At 39.6% G+C, this 12,622-nt stretch overlaps 1 protein-coding gene and 1 long non-coding RNA gene across 5 annotated transcripts in view; one reads left to right on the top strand and one right to left on the bottom strand.

Moving 5' to 3' along the window:
* LOC148776454 (uncharacterized) overlaps nucleotides 1–244 on the bottom strand; it is a 74,448-nt gene extending 74,204 nt beyond the window's left edge. Inside the window, exon 1 of the long non-coding RNA XR_016038210.1 lies at nucleotides 90–244. This is a non-coding gene — a long non-coding RNA (uncharacterized LOC148776454). The remainder of the gene's footprint in view (nucleotides 1–89) is intronic.
* The window catches only part of RORA (RAR related orphan receptor A), an 811,723-nt gene that overhangs the window by 659,755 nt on the left and 139,346 nt on the right, over nucleotides 1–12,622 (top strand). The window lies entirely within an intron of this gene.

The raw sequence follows: 12,622 nt of genomic DNA, 5'->3' as shown, positions 1-12,622 counted from the left end.
GAAATTAAAGAAGAAAAAGTCAACTATAACTCTGTCATCCTAAGATACTCACTGTTAAGCCTTAAAAACAAAAATTATTTGGCACATACCTTATAGAAACCTAGCAGGACCATCGGGCTTTCTCTCATTTTTCATCTTTTGACAGTTTCTGGCAATTTTCTGCAGATACATGGGTTGAAATCTTTACTGGTGTCCTAGAAGCAGAGATGATCTTTCAACATTAAACGTCTTAATCTCCTCAGTGGAAATTTTCTTCTCTTGAGATGAATAAAAATATACGTAATTCTTCTTCTACATATTACTACTACTATGACTGTCAAGAAACTAAGAAAGTCCTTTCTGATATTCTGTGTCATAGCAGGAACTAACACTGTATCTTTTTCACCTAAGACCCAAAACTATAAAGGCAGCGATTGTCTTTCTCCAGTAATTTGAAGCAGTCTTCTTTGTGCTCATCTTGGGCACCTTTTAAGTGGAAAGAGTCTAATGCGAAAGATAAAAGAACCTCAAAAAAGAAAAATAAGGGGTGGAGAAACTACTGGTAAGAGAATAAGCAAAGAAATCAGTAGAAAACCCTGAAATGTAATCTTGCATTTTTAAGAATAGTCTTGAATATGTGTATGGAGAATACATATAAAAACTGTGGGGAAAACAGTAAGTGGTGCCAGGATGTTAGTTTATTAGGAAAAAAGGAATTTTTCCTCATGCCATGTAACAAATTAAGTTCTAGGTAGATTTAAGAAATACTATTTTTGAAAAATTTATTAAATAACTAGAAGAATGTTATTTCTGCATATTTATCTAGTCTAGATGGATAAAGCTCATATATACATTAAAGCAATGGAAGAAATATCAGGGTAAAAGACCAGTAAATTGAAATATGCTGCTGCTGCTAAGTCGCTTCAGTCGTGTCCAACTCTGTGCGACCCCACAGATGGCAGCCGACCAGGCTCCGCCGTCCCTGGGATTCTCCAGGCAAGAACGCTGGAGTGGGTTGCCATTTCCTTCTCCAATGTGTGAAAGTGAAAAGTGAAAGTGAAGTCGCTCAGTCGTGTCCAACTAGTAGCGACCCCATGGACTGCAGCCCACCAGGCTCCTCTGTCCATGCGATTTTCTAGGCAAGAGTACTGGAGTAGCTTGCCATTGCCTTCTACAAAATTGAAATATAGAGAAATATAAAATTTCTATACCTCAAAAATAATCATAACAAAATCAGAAGGCAAAAGCAAACTGGTAAGAAGATGTATTTTTTTTTTTCAAAAATTGAGACACAAAGAAAGCTAATAACTGTGGTTTATAAAGTGTTATAGTAAATCAATAAGAAAATGGACAAAGATCACGAACTGATCATTCACAGATGAGAAAATACAAATAGCTAATTATATACTAAACAATTCTCAGCCTTACCAGCGAATACAAAGTTAAGTAACAGGGACATGACAAAATAGCAAAGATTTTAAAATGACATTAATCAATGCAGTCAGAGCTTTAGGAAGACATTAATGTATGGTATTAATGTAAATTAATATAATCTTCCTGGTAATATGTACTAGAGACCGGAAAAATTATATTCTTGATCCCATATTGCTGCTTCTAGTTGATTGTCGTAAGGAGATAATTTGAAGTGCTAAGATATGTGCACACACACAAAATATTTATTTAAGTATACCCAAGAAATTATGATATACTCATATGATAGAAAATGATATTGCCATTAAAATAATATTTAAAGAATGAATAATAGCATGAGAAAAACATTTTTGATTGACTGAAAAAAAACATGGTATGTGAAATTCTGTGTAAGGAATGCTCAGCTATGTGAAGAAAAAAAAAGAGCATAGGAAAAAGTACTGGAACCATTCCTAAATGTGGCTGCAAGTGACTAATAAGATTTAGTCATGTTTGTGCATGCTTTTTGAAACTTCTGTATACATTCCAAACTTTCTACCATGTATATGTCTTAATTTTAGGAAGGAGAAATTGAACCTGACTGGGGTTCAGAGTATGCCACCCAAAACTTGCCACTCTGGCAAAAGGCTTATTTTGAACTGAAAACAACTAAGAAAAATCAGGCACAAGACAAGCCCTGTGACCTCCCCATTACTACCAGGAAGAACAGACTGATTCTTAACCACCAGAGACAACTCTAGACTCAACCAGCCCAGAAACTGCACCAGAGGAATCTACATAACAAACTTTGCTAAATCAATCTTTATTTTCCATTGGTTCCCCCTATGTGTTTACCTTCTACTGTTTACCACCCTTGGAAATCTAAAACCCTTCTCCTTTGTATTGTCACTTCTCTATAAATTTATTGTTCTTTCCTATGATGCCATAGAATATTTAGAATGCTTCTCAGGTGGCAATAATGGTAAAGAACCCACCTGCAAATGCAGGAGATGCAAGAGACTAGGGTTTGATCCCTGGATTGGGAAGATCCCCTGGAGTAGGAAATGGCAACCTACTCTAGTATTCTTGCCTGGAGAACCCACAGAGGAGCCTGGTGGGATTATAGTCCTTGGGGTCACACAGAGTCGGACACAACTGAAGCAACTGAGCACACACACACACACAAGATGCCATAGAAGGTCAACTTGTAACCATTCCTTTGAGTTTCTCTTCACTGAGTATCCTATGTGTAGAGTTCAGAAACTTGTTTTTCTCTCATTCATCTGTCTTTTATCATTCTAATTTGCAGAACCCCAGCCATGAACAAAGATGGGTAGAGGAAAAATAATTATTTTCTTCCTCTATAAATTATCATAATAATTTCAAAAAGAATCAATGGTAGGCATCTTTCTTCAGCAATCTTAGATTGTGTTCTGCTTGAGAGTAGAGACCACTGGATACTTCAGATCCGTAAAGGTAATGTAGCTATTGTGAGTCCGTTTACTTCAAAGGGCAGATTGCTAGGTGATTTGTAAGGTGGCTACTTTCTCTTCTTCTCCTTCTTCAAGGTTTAGTTTCCTCTTCTCTTTCACCCACATTTGATCTAAATAAAAGCCAGGGAATACGAGCAGGACACCCCCCCCCACCTCCACCACCTTTCCAAGAGTGGCAAGATGAGGTTGTTTCCATCTGTCCTTTACAGTCTGAGAAGAGAGACTGGAAAGGAATGAAAACACAGATTTCTTGTACAGTGAACAGGTGTGGTCTCTGTAAGGACCTGGGCGAACTTCTCTGCCCATCTTGTAGACCATTTCTAAATATGCAGAAACATGCTTCATCGGGGAGTTCATTTGCAAAACAGGCAGAGGGAACGTTTAACCTGAAAAATTTTATTTTGGTGTCTTAAAATGGAGACTCTTAAAGTGATGAATCCTGTGATCACTATCTCTATTAACAGCATTACAATCACAGCGAGAGCCGGATCTGAAAATAAAGGAACTGAAAATGCACTCAGTTATACCAGAGTTGACTGAGGCAGAGGGAGGGAGATGAACAGGCTCAGTATTTTTCTCCAGATGAGTCCAAAGTGAGTTTGTTTGTTTGTTTGTTGAAATTAAAAGCAAAATGCAGATTGTACTTGGTCCATCTCATTTACTCTAACAATTTTAAGCATGTTTCTTTCTGAGGAAATGGAGGGCCAAGTCTCTGATTCATTTCTAAGAGACCACACAGCATCCCTGATTGAAAGTATCACTGTCCAAGAAGCCTTAGATGTTTTTGGAAAGCTTTTTAGCTGGTTCTTTTCCTTTTAAATCTTGTTGTTGTATTCTGATTGCAGAAAGCATATTTTAAATGGATAGGGGCAAATGTAATTAAAATCTAAGTACACAGATTTGGGGTGTCTGGCCAGGAAAAAAATGTCAGTGATTACAACTTCCTCCAGTTTGATTATATTATTCATTGTGGCTGTGTTTTCTTTATATCTAGAACCAGGAATTAGGAAAATCTAGCTTTTTCATCTAATTTTCTTTGGATTCAAAGCTCTCTTTTTTCCCCTCTTGCTAACAACAACAACAACCAAAAACGTCTAATTTATTTGAGTCAGGACTAAAAGACATGATTCACCACCTTCCATTGCAGGGAATGCAGGTTCAATCCCTGGTCGGGGAGCTAAGATCCCATGTGGCGCAGGGCAACTAAACCCACATGCCACAACTAGAGAAGCAATACAGTGAAGACTCAACACAGCCAAAAAAAAAAAAATACACACACCTATAGTTCATTTGTTAAAAATATATATATTGAAAAAAGATGCAATTCAGCCATATGCCACCATCACTCCAAGATTTCATGTTCCCTCCCCTGAAAACAAATAAAAATAGCACATTATCTTCACGCTTGGTGGTTAGGAAGAGAAATACATGGGAAGGGTGTAAGCTAACAGCTCTCTTTACATTGCAACATGAGGGCCATGGTTATTTGAACCCCTCCACCTGCCCTGAGGCAGCCCCCATGTGCAGAGTCCCGGCCGCTGCAGGTTGGCACAGGTGACAGAAAACATTCAAAAGAAGTAGAGAGCCGGCCACACTCCATGGGTTTCATTAGCTTACTTGTTGTGTAGGAGGGAACGATGTCTGAAGGGCTGCACACTTGCTAACCAAAATGATCATCGCTTAGAAACAGCAAGAAGTTAGATGTTTATCAAGTACCTGGAACCAGAGCTGACTTTCTGTGAAACATCAGTGTGGAATCCAAGCCAAAATCTCGCACTTCTATTTGGCTGAGCCTGAAAGAAGTCATCATGTCAGAATTAGTAAGGCAAATAACAAAGAGAGGGAAATGAAAACAAGCTGATGTGGAAAAGGGCTGGGAGGAAAATACCTGCGCTACAGTAATTACAGAAGAGCTGAGATTGAGAGGCTAAAAAAAAAAAGTTGGGTGCATTTCTCTCAGAAAGACAAATGTCTCAAATACAGAAGGGGTATTGAGTTTCTCAGGTAGGTCAGGAAGAAGACGGTGGTTAACAGGGTAAGCTTAAATGTGGGCTTTCCTGATAGCTCAGTTGGTAAAGAATCCACCTGCAATGCAGGAGACCTGGGTTCAATTTCTGGATAGGGAAGATCCACTGGAGAAGGGGTAGGCTACCCACTCCAGTATTCTGGCCTAGAGAATTCCGTGGACTGTATATAGTCCATGGGGTTGTAAAGAGTCAGACGCAACTGAGCAACTTTCACTTTCAGTTATGAGGTTATGTTTAAAATTTGGATTGAAGTTCACTTCAATGGAAGTGCATGTGTTTTTTATCTTTGGTTTTTACTTAATATGAAAGTAATAAACAATTATTTTACTTATGAAAGTGCCATCATCACAGGAAAATATAATGTATAAAAGGCCCTCTATCCCACTGCCCTAAAGCAGAGATTATCATTTGTTAAAATGAGGCGTAAAAATATTTTTCACGTGATTTGTAGTATATGTTTTAAAATAAAGCTATGGATAGTAACAAAGTGAGAAATATTTTTATGATAATATCAATTTTATCAAGTGGATATATAGAATCAAAAGACACCAAATAACCCTATAACTAGAAAAATAAGTGTATCAAAATATTTTAAAAGTTGGGGGTATTCTTCATGTTTTTAAACATGTGCTGATGTATATTTCAGTGTGTGTGTTGTGAGTTTAGTGCCTACTACTTTGACTCCAAGAGACCCTAAAAAGTTTCCAACTTTCAAGCATGGGGGGAAGGAAAGAATATCTGAAGATCATTGGTAAATAATACTTTGAATCTCTCTGTGGCTTACGAACTTGAATTTCAGTCCTATTTAAAGAAAAGTTCCTATGGCAAGAAGTCTTCATGTGTGTTTCTCAGGCAGAAGAAGGACAGAAAAAAATTACCCACAAGACTTGGATTGGGCAATTGATTTTAATCATGGTTTCTATTAATTACTCAGAAATTCCAGGCAATTCTCCATGTTCATACCATCCTTTTCCTGTGTGTAAAATGGGAAGGCTGATGGAAACTCTGAACTTGGGGACTCAGTCTCCCAGCCCTGCTACCAACTACACCTGCCTTTGGGCCAACTCTTCTCAGCCAGGGTCACCAGTCTGCTAGCTCACGGGAGCCAGGAGGCTTCATTACCTGTGGTTTCAAAGACCTCTGAACTCTCTTAGGAAGGGAAGCTGTTGAAGTTCAGTGTCATATTATCCATTTCCTGAAGCATGCATTTTAGAGAGAAAGAGAGAGGAAGAGTACGTACAGTATGCTATGCTCCAAAAGAAATTTAGAAAAGGATTTTCTATACCTCTTAATTTGAGAAAATGCTTCCTGGTTTGAGAAAAGTTACAACAGACTCCCATACAAATAAGATGCTTCTCAGAAATTAAATCTTAAATTAGCTATTAATTTAAGGTCGTCGAAATCCAAACTGTGTTCACCTTCTCTTTCCTTTACTAAAAGTTGTTCTGTGATTACCCCCATTAGCACAAACCTGTATGATGTGCAGTATTGCTGCAGGTTTTATGCTCCTATGGCATACCTGGTACCACACTGCAACAAAGTTTCCACAAAACTAAAGATGGGTTCATTGGAAGCCTGCCAAATTTAAGAACTTTTGTTCTTCTAAGAGTGCATCTTTCCTACTTTGGAAGTATTCAAATGTTATCTTCTTTTATGAATTAATGATCATTGAAGATGGCAGTTGTGGTATTTTTAACATTCTTATTTGATCAAAGTTAAACTTGGCAACCATATATTGATCTTCTCACAATTTCACAATTTCCTTTTCTTTTTACATTTTACTGCTCTGCAAAATCCAAACCCTGGAAAACATCAGTCTGTGGCTAATTCTGTCTATATGGTAATGGGGAGAATGCAGATAATCACCATTTTCAATCCGAAGTATCAAATTCCTCCCCTACTAAAGCATGAGCCTCAGCTGATGGTAAGTAGGACACCCAACGTGCTTGAATTGTGTATTCTTTCCACCCTCTAATGGGGTTCCTAAAATTAAGCCACTGAAAGGTCAAAAAAGGAGGAAGCAGAGGCAAAAATTATCTGAAAAATCAATAAACTGGCTGAGTAATGGACCCAGTGTTGATGAACAAAAGTCTGTCCTGTGCAGTATTTGGAACATACTTATATTAAAAATTTATTCAAATTTATTTTGATTAAAGTCTAACTGAATATTCTGTATTTTGTCTGGCAACCGCACACCCAATACTATCTGACCCTTTAGAAAATATATAGGAAGTGAAATCTGACTTTAAGTAGCCCATGCCTATAAATGACTATTAATGAAATACACCTAAGTGGCTACTAATGACATAATCTTATGGTTGTCTTTATGTTGTCTAGTTTTCTCATCTAAATGTGAAATATTTAGATGATTGGGTTTTTTATAAAACACAACAACCTTCAGTTTAATGCAGAGGAGAGTAAAACACATTAACTTGCCCGCAACTGACTTACCTTGCAAATGCGCTGATAACCGATGTTTACAGGCAGGTCCTGCCAAGTCACCTCAGCTACCCACCTCCAAGCTGACAGTTCAGGTGCTGCAGAGTAATTCCCTTCAACCCACGTAATGTTTCAGGATCTGAAAGTTTGTACGTGGGAAGAGAAGCAGAAAGGCTCCTGCGAGGTGCTCTTCCATTCAGCACGCAGCCGACATACTTGTTCTTTGTTTCTTGTTTTGTCCTCTGATGTTAAAGCTAATACAAAGTTAGAAACACTACCTTTGGAAATAATGTCATTTGCAGCAACATGGATAACCTAGAGATTGTCATACTAAATGTAGTAAGTCAGACAGAGAAAGACAAAGAACGGAAGATATCACTTATATGTGGAATCTTTAAAAAAAAAAAAAGATACCAGAAAACTAATATACAAAACAAAAATATACCCACAGACATAGAAAACACCCTTATAATTAGCAAAGGGAAAAGGGCAGAAAGGGATAAGTTAGGAATTTGGGGTTAACATATACATATTACAGTATATAAAATACATAACTAACAAGGACCTACTGTATAGCTTACAGAATTATACTCAGTATTTTGTAACAACCTGTAAGGGAAAAGAATCTGAAAAACAAATATATATATCTGAAAAAGAAATATATATACTTACATATGTATACGTATATAGACTTCCCCGTAGCTCAAACGGTAAAGAATTTGCCTGCCATGCAGGAGACCAGGGTTAGATTCCTGGGTTGGGAAGTTCTTCTGGAGAAGGGAATGGCAATCCACTCCAGTATTCTTGCCTGGAGAATTCCATGGACAGAGAAGCCTGGTGGGCTACAGTCCGTGGGGTCACAAAGAGTCGGACATGACTGAGCGACAAACACACACACATATATATATATACACACACATATATGTATCTGAATCACATATATATCCGACATATATATATATATGAGTTACTGTGCTGTATGCCTGCAATTAACACAACACTGTAAATCAACTATACTTCAATTAAAAAATAAAATTAAAAGAATTAAACTCTACCTTTTTTCACCAGACTACCTGGCAAATGTGGAGTTCCCCACCTCACCTTGAAACAAAAGTAAAAATAAAACTGTCCAGTAGTGCTAGTAACCTGCCTGGTAACATCTGCCGGAAAATTTACTTTCCATCTGCGAAGTCGACGCCTATTCTCCGTTAGGAAAATGAACTGACAGTAGCCTGAGATTGGTGGGAAAGCAAGAGTCCCATTTAAACGAATGTGAATGTGAAGTGTGCTTTGTTTTGGTTTTTTCCCCTGGCCACCTCAAGGCCATTGTAGAAGTAACATATGGGGAAAAGAAAAAAAAAAAAAAAAACTATATAGTGAACAGTGCTTGATATATTTGAATATATTCAAATGAATGGAGAGTGAAACCCAAAGTGTAGAATCAGAGGCAATTTTGTGGTCAGTCTCCAGGTTGACTTGGATTGCTGAGGATTGGGATAGGAAAGGTGAATTAGATGGTCCCATCCTGGCCCCAAAGCCATCTACCAGGTGAGTCTGGGCAGGTCATATTGTCCTCTGGATATTAGTTTCTTTCCTTCTCAAATGAAGGCATTGCAGCAGTTAATACTTGCGTTCCTTTCTACCCCTGATCTAAGGTGGTACAGAGGAGAAATTCCTACATTACAAGTCAGTGAACAGGACTCATCTGCTTACCTTCTGGGGGTTCGAAGGCTGTCGATTTAAAATGGCAAAGACATGTTGCTTGATCTTGTGTTCTGAACTTCAGATGTAGAAGTGCAGCCATTATTCATGCCTTCCTCTGCCCACTCCTACCTTGTCGGAGGAAGGTTGGTTGTGTTCTTGGTCCTCCCAGGGAACCCATGAGCTCTGTCACCAACAGTCCCTCTGGACTTCCAAACACACAGGTCATCGTTATCTTTCTTTTTCACGGCTGTTACTTGGGTTGGATGAGAAATAGGCAGAGTTCAACCATTGTAATTATTTATATAGGTATACACAGATGACACATACTACTTTAGTTTCTAAATCATACTCTGGACTCAGAGTCTCTTTGCCATATGCTTTCTAGGCCCTTTCCCACTGGGCTTGTTCCACTCAGAATCTATGAAGCACTGCCCTTTGGTCAGCATTTGAAAACTGAACTCATATGGGAATGTGTATACTTTTCAAGGTAATCAGCATATACATTCTGTCCTTTGTAACCATGTAGAAAACATGGTGGGAATTATCCAAGATTTCAATGAAATCCTTTCCGTCCTGAGTCCAGATGCTCATTGATTTCCTCATGCTTCCACAGATGGCTGTCCTTTACTAATACTAAATCCTAGAGCAAAAGTCACAAGTCTTCATCTTCCATTTTATATTTCTCACCTGGGAGCATTGGTGTGAGTCCCCTATTTTTCTCTTTGGGCTCCTTGGATTTATGCCAACGCCAGAGCAGTTAAACCAGGCACCCCGTTTGCCTTCCAGGAGCTTCTGTGTTATTCTCATTGGTGGGGTGCATTCTCCACTTGGACAAACATTCCTATAGCCCCCAGCCCTCCCTTGACCCCACTTTTTTCTGACCCTCCATTTTTTTTACTTGAGTGCCTGTCTCTGTGGGTCATGTGCTCTGCCAGAGGGACTTTAAAAATGCAGTCCTTGTCCTCAAGGAGCTTAGATTCCAGTGAGAGAGACAGACAGTAAAGAAATAATCAGTATACATGATGACAAAAGCTGTGAAGAAAAGGTTGCTGAGAGAGATTGGTGAAGCCTATTTTTAAATTTTTATTTACCTATTTACTTTTGGCTGCCCTGGGTCTTCATTGTTTTGAGCAGGCTTCCTCTGGTTGCGGTAAGCAGAGGCTCCTCTTCATTGCGGTGGCTTCTTTCGTTGAGGAGCACGGGCTCTGGGCGCTCGGGCTTCCGTAGTTGGAGCACACAGAGGTGGAGCATATCTTGGATAATGTGGTCTGCAGTGAGAAGCCAGCCATGAGAGGAGAGGGGTTGGCAATGTCTTGCAGACCTTGGGCTCAGCAGGTGAGCAGACCATAAGGCAGGAGGGAGCTAGGGTGTGTTTGAGAACTGAAAAGGTCCTCTCTAAATCCTCCCTGCTTTTCCAGGCCCTTCTTTCAGAGATGTCGCTGACTTCACCCACTCAGGCTGATTAATCCATCTTTTGAGCTGCCACAGGTAATTCTCTGTGGCTCTCCTTATTTAACACATGCTATCTTTTGTAACTGAACTGTGTGGAAGATCTTTACAAGACTTGGGTTCCATGCTTCATCTCTCCAAGAGCATTGATCAAGATTCCATTTATATGTACCGTGCTAAAGAAACAGCTGAATTCTAGTCAGTTCATTCACCATTAAATCCAAAGCCTGGTCTGTGGTAGGTGATATATTCTAGATATTTTGCTTAGAAATAAAGAAACCCCAGTCTAACCATGAGGAAAGCATTAGAGAACCCCAAATTGAACAACATTCTGTAACACACATGACCAATATGCCTCAAAATGGTCAAAGTCAGGGCTTCCCTGGTGGCTTGGTGGTAAAGAATCCACCTGTCAGTGCAGGAGACAGGTTTGGTCCCTGGTCCAGGAAGATCCCACAGCCTCAGGGTAACTAAGCCCTTGTGCCACAAGTGCTGAACTTGTGCTCTAGAGCTGGGGAGCCACAACCACAGAGCCAATGTGCTGCAAGTACTGAAACCCAAATCCTCTAGAGCCTGTGCTCTGCAAGAAAAGAAGCAACCACAATGGGAAGCTCGTGTACCTCACCTAGAGAGTAGCTCCCGCTCACCGCAACTAGAAAAAAGGCCATGAAGCAATGAAGACCCAGCACAACCAAGGAAATAATTTTTTGTTAATTGTCAAGGTCATCAAAAACAAGAAAAGTTCAAGAAACTGTCACAGACCAGAAGAGGCTAAGGAGACAACTAAATACAAGGTATGCTTGGATGGCATCTAGAATAGGAAAGGTCATTAGGGGAGAAACTAGTGAAATCTGAATAAACTATGAAAATCAGTTAATAGCAACAACCCAAGAACTTCCCTGGTGCTCCAGTGGCTAAGACTCTGTGCTCCCAATGCTGGGGTCTCAGGTTCCCTCCCTGGTCAGGAAGCTAGATCCCACATGCCACAACTAAGAGTTTGCATGCTACAACTAAATATCCTGCATGCCTCAATGAAGATCAAAGATCCTGCAGGCTGCAGCTAAGACCGAGCACAGCCAAATAAATAAATATAAATAAGTAAAAAAATTTTAAATAAATAGTAACAACCTATTGTTGATTCCTTAGTTATAGTAAATATACCATCATAAAGCCAGATGTTAACCATAGGGGAAACCAGGCAAGGGCTATAGAACAACTCTCTGTATTATCTTTGTATCTTTTTTATAAATCTAAGATTCTCCTAAAATAGTCTATTTAAATTCAAAATAAATAATCAAGACATGGAACCTGTCTTCTGTGAGTTTACACTAGAGTCAAGAAAACACACTTTTAAATAAACACTTGCAATAATAAAATTATGTACCAAATACAGAATAGCCCAAATGCAGCCATGATTGTCACTAAGAATTTAAGGACTGATTCACTGAGGAGGGAAATGCCTGGAGCTGGGTTTTGAAGGATTTTTGGAGTTTGAAGAATGTAGAAGACAAGCCTGGAAAGGTCAGCATGGAATCCTTTCAAGCAGTTTGGCATTGACAGAAGAGAAAGAAGGAAGAAAAGAGAAGAGCACCACTTGCGTATTTGCTGACCAGTTTTGGTAGAACCGCTGGTAACCTCATTATTGGTGGCTCAGGCTTGAACATTATTGTCTACCAGAATTCCCTCCCATTACTGTCCACCCAACTGTGCTGGCCATCTGCTTGGTCATCTTGGACTTTGAAGTTGACTGGACCAAGTTTCGGGAGGTGGATAGAAAACCAGGAAAACACAAGAGTGCAGAGAACCGCAGAAGCTGTTAACATAAGGACTGAGACAAGAGCTCAGCGGTCAGGCTTGGTTATTATCTCCTAACTGGCCAGGCCAGAATGTCTGCCACCCCCATGACTGCAGGTCCAGGAGACAGAGGGTGAGTCCATGGAGAGCAAGTGCTTTGTGCTTTGTTGGTGCTGCACCCCCAGTGTCCCTGTGCCTGGTTTGAGGTCAGTTCTCAAAAAAAGATTTGATGAGTGAAAGAAAAGACTTGACCCCAAGCCCTCAGCCACAGGGAAATGAAGCCGAATGGGAACCTGACCTGGGACAGCCCACCCTTGTGTCTGGAAG

The sequence above is a fragment of the Moschus berezovskii genome, chromosome 9 (genome assembly GCF_049115385.1).
Source record: "Moschus berezovskii isolate FMDL1 chromosome 9, NW_MosBer_1.0, whole genome shotgun sequence".
Lineage (NCBI taxonomy): Eukaryota > Metazoa > Chordata > Mammalia > Artiodactyla > Moschidae > Moschus > Moschus berezovskii.
The sequence above is the reverse complement of the archived record's forward strand: the minus strand, read 5'-3'. Positions and strand labels throughout refer to the sequence as shown.